Source organism: Rattus norvegicus, chromosome 7 (genome assembly GCF_036323735.1).
Source record: "Rattus norvegicus strain BN/NHsdMcwi chromosome 7, GRCr8, whole genome shotgun sequence".
NCBI lineage: Eukaryota > Metazoa > Chordata > Mammalia > Rodentia > Muridae > Rattus > Rattus norvegicus.
In genome coordinates, this window is record NC_086025.1 from 109,746,715 (window position 1) to 109,754,378 (window position 7,664).

The 7,664-nt window shown below is 46.9% G+C and overlaps 1 long non-coding RNA gene across 3 annotated transcripts in view; it reads left to right on the forward strand.

Annotated features, from left to right (window-relative positions):
• The window catches only part of LOC102548374 (uncharacterized), a 17,208-nt gene extending 11,492 nt beyond the window's left edge, over nt 1-5,716 (forward strand). Inside the window, exon 6 of one of the 3 annotated variants that reach the window (XR_005487514.2) lies at nt 1,413-3,312. This is a non-coding gene — a long non-coding RNA (uncharacterized LOC102548374). Of the gene's footprint in view, nt 1-652; nt 1,061-1,412; nt 3,313-4,538 lie in introns of those variants that run through there. The other 2 variants (XR_005487511.1, XR_005487512.2) reach the window with 2 other exon arrangements.
• The last annotated feature ends 1,948 nt before the right edge of the window (nt 5,717-7,664 follow it).

Below are 7,664 nucleotides of genomic sequence, written 5' to 3' on the forward strand. Positions count from 1 at the left end.
CACTTTGACCTCCGCTAAGTAGAACACCATGATTGTGCAAAGATATGATAATGTAGATAGAATCAAAGCTGCCAGGCATTGGGCCTCATTCCTGTAGTCCCAGCAGCACTCAGGGCAGGACAAACAGAAATTAAGTCTTGGGCTACAGACCAGTCTGAGTCTAGCCTGGGGTACATGAGAGCTCATTCCTGAGTTAACAACAGAGCCAAAGAGATGGCTCAGCAGGTAAAGGCATTACTACAAAAGCTTGGGGACCTGAGTTCAGTCCCCAGAACCCACATAAAGGCAGAATGGAGAACCAGTTCTACAAAGCTGTCCTCTGACTTCCACATATGGTTCATGTGAGTCTCCCCACAATAATAATAATAATGATAATGATAGTGATAGTGATAATGGTAATGATAATGATAATGATAATAATAACAACAATAATAAGTAACAGTATTATTATGATAATTGTTATTTTGAGGCAGGATTTCTATGTGGCCCTGACTGTCCTGGTACTCACTCTGTAGACAAGGCTGGCCTCCCAAGTGCTGGATCAAAGGCATGTGCCATCACCACTTGGCTATAATTAACATTTTTAAATAGCAAAGACAAAAAAGAATGAACTTTTTTTTTAAAATAGCATCTCACGATGTCCATCTGACAGGGTCTGGAACTCACTACAAGACCAAGATTGCCTGAAACTCACTATGCAGACCAGGCTGGACTGGAACTGGAGTTCACAAAGATCAGCTTACCTCCGCCTCCCAGGTTCTAGGATTAAAAATGTGTGTGTGTGTGTGTGTGTGTGTGTGTGTGTGTGTGTGTGTGTGTGTGATGTATGCGGGTGCCTATGGGGGGCCAGAAGAGTGCAAAGTCGACGTTGGGTCCCTTGGAACTACCGGTAGTTGTTAAAACATCAGATGTGGGTGCTGAGAAATAAACTCGGGTCCTCTGGTAGAGCAGTCAATGCTCTCAGCCACCAGTTAACTCTCCAGCCTTCTGTCCAACAGGCACTGTGTACTTTACTGTGAAGTTCATAAGTCAACATAAAAGACAACTCTCTATTTCTTCATGTGGATTGGAATTATTTCCTCAAATTCTCCTACTTCAGCCTGAAAGATTCCTTTTAACGTTTACTTTATAAGTAAAGAGTCCCGCTACTGGCTTGCTCTTCATGGCTCCCTCAGTCTGCTTTCTTATAGAACCCAGGACCACCAGTCTAGAGTAGCCTCATCCACCGTGGGCTGGGTCCTCCCTCACGAATCTCTAATTAAGAACTTGCCCCCACAGGCTTGCCTACAGCCCGATCTATGGAGGCTTTTTCTCAATAGAGGCTCTCTGCTCTCAGATAATTCTGTGTCAAGTCGACATAAAAGCCAGCTATCACAAATACTAACAAGAAACGATTTCCTTTTCTTTTCTAGAATTATTTATTTTATGTATGAGTACACTGTCACTGCCTTCAGACGCACCAGAAGAGGGCCTCAGATCCCATCACAGATGGTTGTGAGCCACCATGTGGTTGCCGGGAATTGAACTCAGGACCTCTGGAAGAGCAGCCAGTGCTCTTGACCTCTGAGCCATCTCTCCAGCCCCTTTCTTTTCTTTTCAAGACAGACTTTCTCTGTGTAACAGCCTTGGCTGCCTGGAACTCTCTTGTAGACCAGGCTGGCCTCACACAGATCCTCATGCCTCTGCCTCCCAGGTGTTGGGATCAAAGGCGTGCCCACCGAGGGCAGCTTGAAACTCTTCATTTTCATTATACTAAAAGTATGCACAACTTTTTTCATTTTTGAAAGTTAATTTTTGCTGCATATGGAATTCTTGACTGCCTGTTATTTTTTTCCCCCTCCATATTTTAAGAAGGTTACCTCATGCCACTTTGCTGTCTGATCGGAAACCAATTGCTTACCTCATTGATGAAGGAGTTACTTCTACCTCGCTCCCTTAAGTTTCTCTGGGTTTGGTCTTCATTGGGGTGAGAAGACGCATTTGCTGGCTATTGCCTTTGTTGCAACAGTCCTTGAATTTATCCTATTTGGAGTTGAGCTTCTTGGATATGCGGTTAGTGTATTCTAACAAACTCGAGGGTTTCTCTCCATTGCCACTCCCAATAACTTCCCTGCTACTGTCTTCTATTTGGGGACCCTTACTCTGCTCATGTTGTGTTTAAAGGTGCATCGTGGTTTTGGAGACTCTGTTCATCAAACCTTTGTCTGCTTGCTTGTAAAGTCTGTTTCTCCAAACAAGGTTTCTCTGTGTAACAGCCCTGGCTCTCCTGGATCGGGAGTTGTGGACCCAGCTGGCCTTGAACTCACAGAGCCTCTGCCTCTGCCTCCTGAGTGCTGGGATGAAAGGCATTTGCCACCATTCCCAGTGTAATTTTTCTGTTTCTTATACTGGATATTCCAGTGTCTTTCCTGCCAAGTCCACACTACGGGTTAACTCAAAAGGTGCAGCAGGGGTTTCCTCTAACCGAGGGCGCCAAATCAAGCTAGAAAGGAGCCAAGTGGGATTCGCTGGACAAACCCAAGCCTTTCTCAGAGGCACTTACACGGTTTGGTAACTTACCCTTGTACCAACAACACAAGGAGAAACATTTCCTATCAGGTGTGTCTCCAGCAAGGGATGGGACGGGGTAGCATTTATATGAAGGCTTCGGAACCTGACTAGGGACAGAGGTGGTCCTTTCAGTGTCCTGGCCAATGGCTTGAATAATTGTCAGTGCCTGGAAATGTTCAAGGTCCAGGCTTGGCCCCAAACCTGCTAAGAAAAGGCTACAGACACCCATTTGCAGACAGCTCAAGGCACGGTGATTTTTCAGTCAGGAAACAAGAGAGACGGAGGGTGTGGAACACGGACAAGGGAAAAGGCTTATTTCACTTACACCCACACCATAATCCATCATCAAAGGAAGTCAGGGCAGGAGCTTAAGCAGGCCAAGAATCTGGAGGCAGGAACTGACACAGAGGCCATAGAGGAATGCTGCTTGCTGACTTGCCCCTCATGACTTGCTCAGCCTGCTTTCTTATCTTTTGGGTTATGAGCTTTTAATGGCTGAGCCTGCTTTCTTGCAACATCAGGATCATCAGCTAATTGATGACACCACCTACAGTGAGCTGGGCCCTCCCACATCAATCATCAATCAAGACAATGCCCTACAGGCATTGCCTACAAGCCAATTCTATGGAGGCATTTTGCTCAGTTAGGACTTCTTCTTCCCATAGGACCCTAGATTATGTCAAGTTGACATAAAAACTAGCTAGCATTCTGGGTGATTGTGTAGTAAGATCTTGTTCCGAAAAAAAGAAAAAGGGAAAACTATGTGTTTTATTATTATTTTTTAATCTGTGTATGTTTGCAATGTGCACACATGTGTGTATGTGTGTTCCCATGTATGTGGGTGCATATGTGCATGTGGGGGTCATATGGTGGATATCTTCCTCACTCTCTACCATATACAGCTTATGTCTCTCACCATAACTCTCTGATATGGCTAGTCTATCTAGCCAGCTGGTTCTGGGGATCCCCATCTCTGCCTTCTATGTCGCTAGGATTGCAAATGAGCTGATGTACCTTCCTGGTGTTTATATGGGTTTTGGGGGGTCCCAACTAATGTTGTTTTGCTTATGCAGCAAGTTTTTTGCACAGTGAGCCATCTCCCTACCAACCCCCTTAGTTTATTTAACATAAGACAGCGATTTTAACAACGAGACCACAGTCACCCAGGGTTCCTTCGTCCCTGCCTGTCCTTGCTGCAGTTGAGCACAGCTCACCCAGCGAGTGCCCAGAAAAGAAGCAGAAACCCTTGGTGTCCTCCTCCCTGGGCCACAAGGTCAGGAGATACTCAGCCTGCTTCCTTGCTATCTTGCCAAGTGCTTTGCATAACATGGATCCCCCTCCCTTTCTAACCACTGAAGGCTGGTGCCTGGCTGTGAGTCCTGAGGTTACAGTCACGTGGGGTTGGTTACGGCAGCACCACTTCTGGCACCAATCTCCATCACATTGGGACAGACTTGGTTGTGCCACACTTGCCAAACACCCCTGTGCCATAGTTTCATTTCTGTTGCTATTATAGAACTCTTTCAAAACAAAACAAAACAAAATCCATCTTAGGGCCGGAGAGATGGCTCAGTGGTTAGGAGCACTGACTGCTCTTCCAAAGGTCCTGAGTTCAATTCCCAGCAACCACATGGTGACTCACAACCATCTGTAATGGCATCTGATGGCCTCTTCTGGTGTGCCTGAAGACAGCTACAATGTATTCATATTAAAAAACCCACTAAATAAATAAATAAATAAATAAATAAATAAATAAAACAACAAAACCTTAGGGAGAATAGGTTTATTTTAGCTTACAGTTCAGGTTACAGCTCTTTACTGTGAAGCTCTCAAGATGTGGAGAGCCTGAAGCATGGAGTCCCAGTTTATTTATAATATAATCGAAAGCAGAGAGAGGTCAGTTCACGATCCCCTACCTAAGGAATAGCACCGCTCACAGTGGGCTGGGTCTTCCAACACCAATTACAAATCTAGACAATCTTCCACAGGCATGCTCACAGGCCAACCAAGATAGAGACCATCCCTTCATGAGATCCCCGAGGAGCTCTAAGTTGTGGCATGTCGACAGCACTAACCGTCATACCCAGAGACTGAAGAGTTACGCCTTCTTCTCGCTCTGTTGCCTGCAGGGATTGGCTGAGGCTCAGCTCTGCCATCTTTACTCCAGGACCTAGCCAGCCATCTAGAGCAGTGTGGCTCTTCCTGGCTGATGGTGGGGTAGGAGAGCTTAGCCCGGCTCTGAGTACCATTACCTCACTGGCTGTTACCAGCTACAGAGCCTAGTGGACCACAAGAGGACGGGGCAATGCTTCCCTCTGCCCCGTGCCTGGGAATACAGGGGCGTCGCTGCACAGGCCCAGTGACCACCCTACACCTCGTGCCACGGAAAGAGTTGTCTCAGCTAGGGCTTTATTGCTGTGAACAGACACCGTGACTGAGGCAACGCTTGGAAAGGACAAAGTTCATTGGGGTTGGCTTACGGTTTCAGAGGTTCAGTCCGTTATCGTCATGGTGAGAAGCATGGCAGTGTGCAGGCAGACACGGTGCTGGAGGAGCCAGAGTTCTGTACCTCGATCCAAAGGCAGAGGAGGAGACTGTGTCCCACACTGGGCGTAGCTTGAGCATAGGAGACCTCAAAGTCCACCCCCACAGTGACGCACTTCCTCCAAGAAGACCATATCTTCTAATAGTGCCACTCCCCATGGGCCATGAATTCAAACACATGAGTCTATAGGAGCCATATCTATTCAAACCCCACTAAGAGTCTTGACCTCATGACGCGTACCCCAAGCAGGAAGAATGAGACACGGTGTGGAGGATGGTTCTGCTTTCGTAACATGGTTCCACGTCGTTAAATTCCACTGTATTCTCTGCCGAGTGAAAAGTACTCTCCCCACCTCACAGGTTTGTTTGCTTGGGTGTCTTCACAGTCCTGGACATTCACCCTCCGAAAGCTGACGCGGGCACCAGCCAATGGGTACCGTCAAGCTCTCTTGCACTGAAATGTTAGGGAATGTGGGCACTTCCCAGTACATGTCCTAGCAGAATTTCCATAAGGACATTTTATTTGTATATTCCCACAGATCAATAAAATAATTTTATTAAGACCATGTGGGAAAAACCTTCGGGTCTCTTCCAAACACAATGAATACACTGTTGCAATAGCTTTGCATAGCCAAAGGGTAAGAAAGAAGTGCATGGCTGGGCAGGACAGGGGCTGGGGCGGGAAGCTCAGAGGTAGCACACTTACAGTTTTACAATTCATGTGCAAGCATTTTTTTTTTAATTTAGGCACAGGAATTCTCTCATCTGAGATATTCTCAACAGATGACATCAGAGGGCACAGGCTCTCAACCTGTGGTCCGTGACCTCTTTGGGGGTTGGACAACCCTTTCACAGAGGTCACCTAAGACCATCGGAAAACGCAGGTATTTGCGTCACAAGTCATAACAGTAGCAAAATCACAGTTACAAAGCAGTAATGAGATTCATTATGGTTGGGGGTCACCACGACATTAAAGGGTCACAGCGTTAGGAGGGTTGAGGGCTGACGGCATAGGGAGATGTCAGATCCTTAGGAGGTGGGGTCCTGACACTGAGGGTCATGTGGGAGAGGGACACGGAGGATCACGGCACCAACCATGCGGGCTGCCTTCTCTCCCTAATGTTTTCCTACATCCTGTCCAGTCTTGCTGTGACACACAAATCAGGCCTGCAGGTTCACCGGCAGAGGCTATAGGGCACCCATTGATGCTGCCGGGGGCTTTGCTCATCCTCTCTGACCAGTTCATCACGCCCTCCCATGTCCAAAGGGAGTAGAATAAAACAAAATGCACAACCTTTTCCTTTATATATTATATAAAATAACCAGGATCTACCTTTTAAAAAAATACTCAAGGTGAGAAAGATGGCTCCAGGCTTAAGAGGACCTGGGCTTGATTCTTGGCCCCTATATGGAGGCTCACACCACCTGTAACTCCAGTTCTAGGGGACTCCTCCGACTTACACAAACACCAGAACATACAAGATGCACAGATATGGGCTGGAGAGATGGCTCAGCGGTTAAGAGCACTGCCTGCTCTTCCAGAGGTCCTGAGTTCAATTCCCAGCAACCACATGGTGGCTCACAACATTCTGTAATGAGATCTGATGCCCTCTTCCGGTGTGTCTGAGGACAGCGACAATGAACTGTACATTAAATAAATAAATAAATATTTTTTTAAAAAAAGATACACAGATATACATGCAGGCAAAACACACACACACACACACACACACACGAAAAACACAAATACATCTAAAAATATTTTTAAAAAGAGGGTCTGTGGTGGGGGAGGGGCATGGTGGCACAAGCCTTTAATCTCAGCACTCAAAAGGCAGAGGTAGGTGAGTTCAGGACCCCTCTGCTTTCCATAGTGAGATCCTGTCTTTAAATAAAAAGAAAAATCACCAATTAGAAGAACTCCTATTCGATGAGTTTCCTAAGCTTTCTGCTTGTGGCCACAGGTTTGGAGATTAGGAATTTATGATTGAGGAGATTAAGTTTCAGGATGCACGCATTGTCTGTTTGCTGTCCCCAGACAGCGACGTCTCTTCAGAGACCCTGGTCAGCTGTGTGTTCCAGTGTCAAGGGCACGGGTTGTCTGAGATGATGTCAGGCTGCCCAGGCCTTTGGTCCTGCGAGAACTGAGGTGGCTCCTCTCAGATCCAACACAATACCCTCTTTCTTCTGTTGCAACATGCACGAGCCATGAGGCGGTGATTTAATCGGAACAAGAGCCTTTGCTGCCATCTGCTGGAAGAGTCTCGTAACAGCTCCTGGCTGCTTTGTTAAAATACACACATGAGGGGCTGGGGATTTAGCTCCGTGGTAGAGCGCTTACCTAGGAAGAGCAAGGCCCTGGGTTCGGTCCCCAGCTCCGAAAAAAAGAACCAAAAAAAAAAAAAATACACACATGAGATTACGAAACAACTATCTAAGGGAGAAATCGTTGACACGGCAGTGCATCTTAGAGGCGGCTTCTGCGGCTCCAAGGCTCCGTGGCTTCATGGCTCTGTGTCTCTGTGGCTCGGTGGCCTAGTGGTCCTCCCTGGAACAGCTCTGAGCTGGCTTCT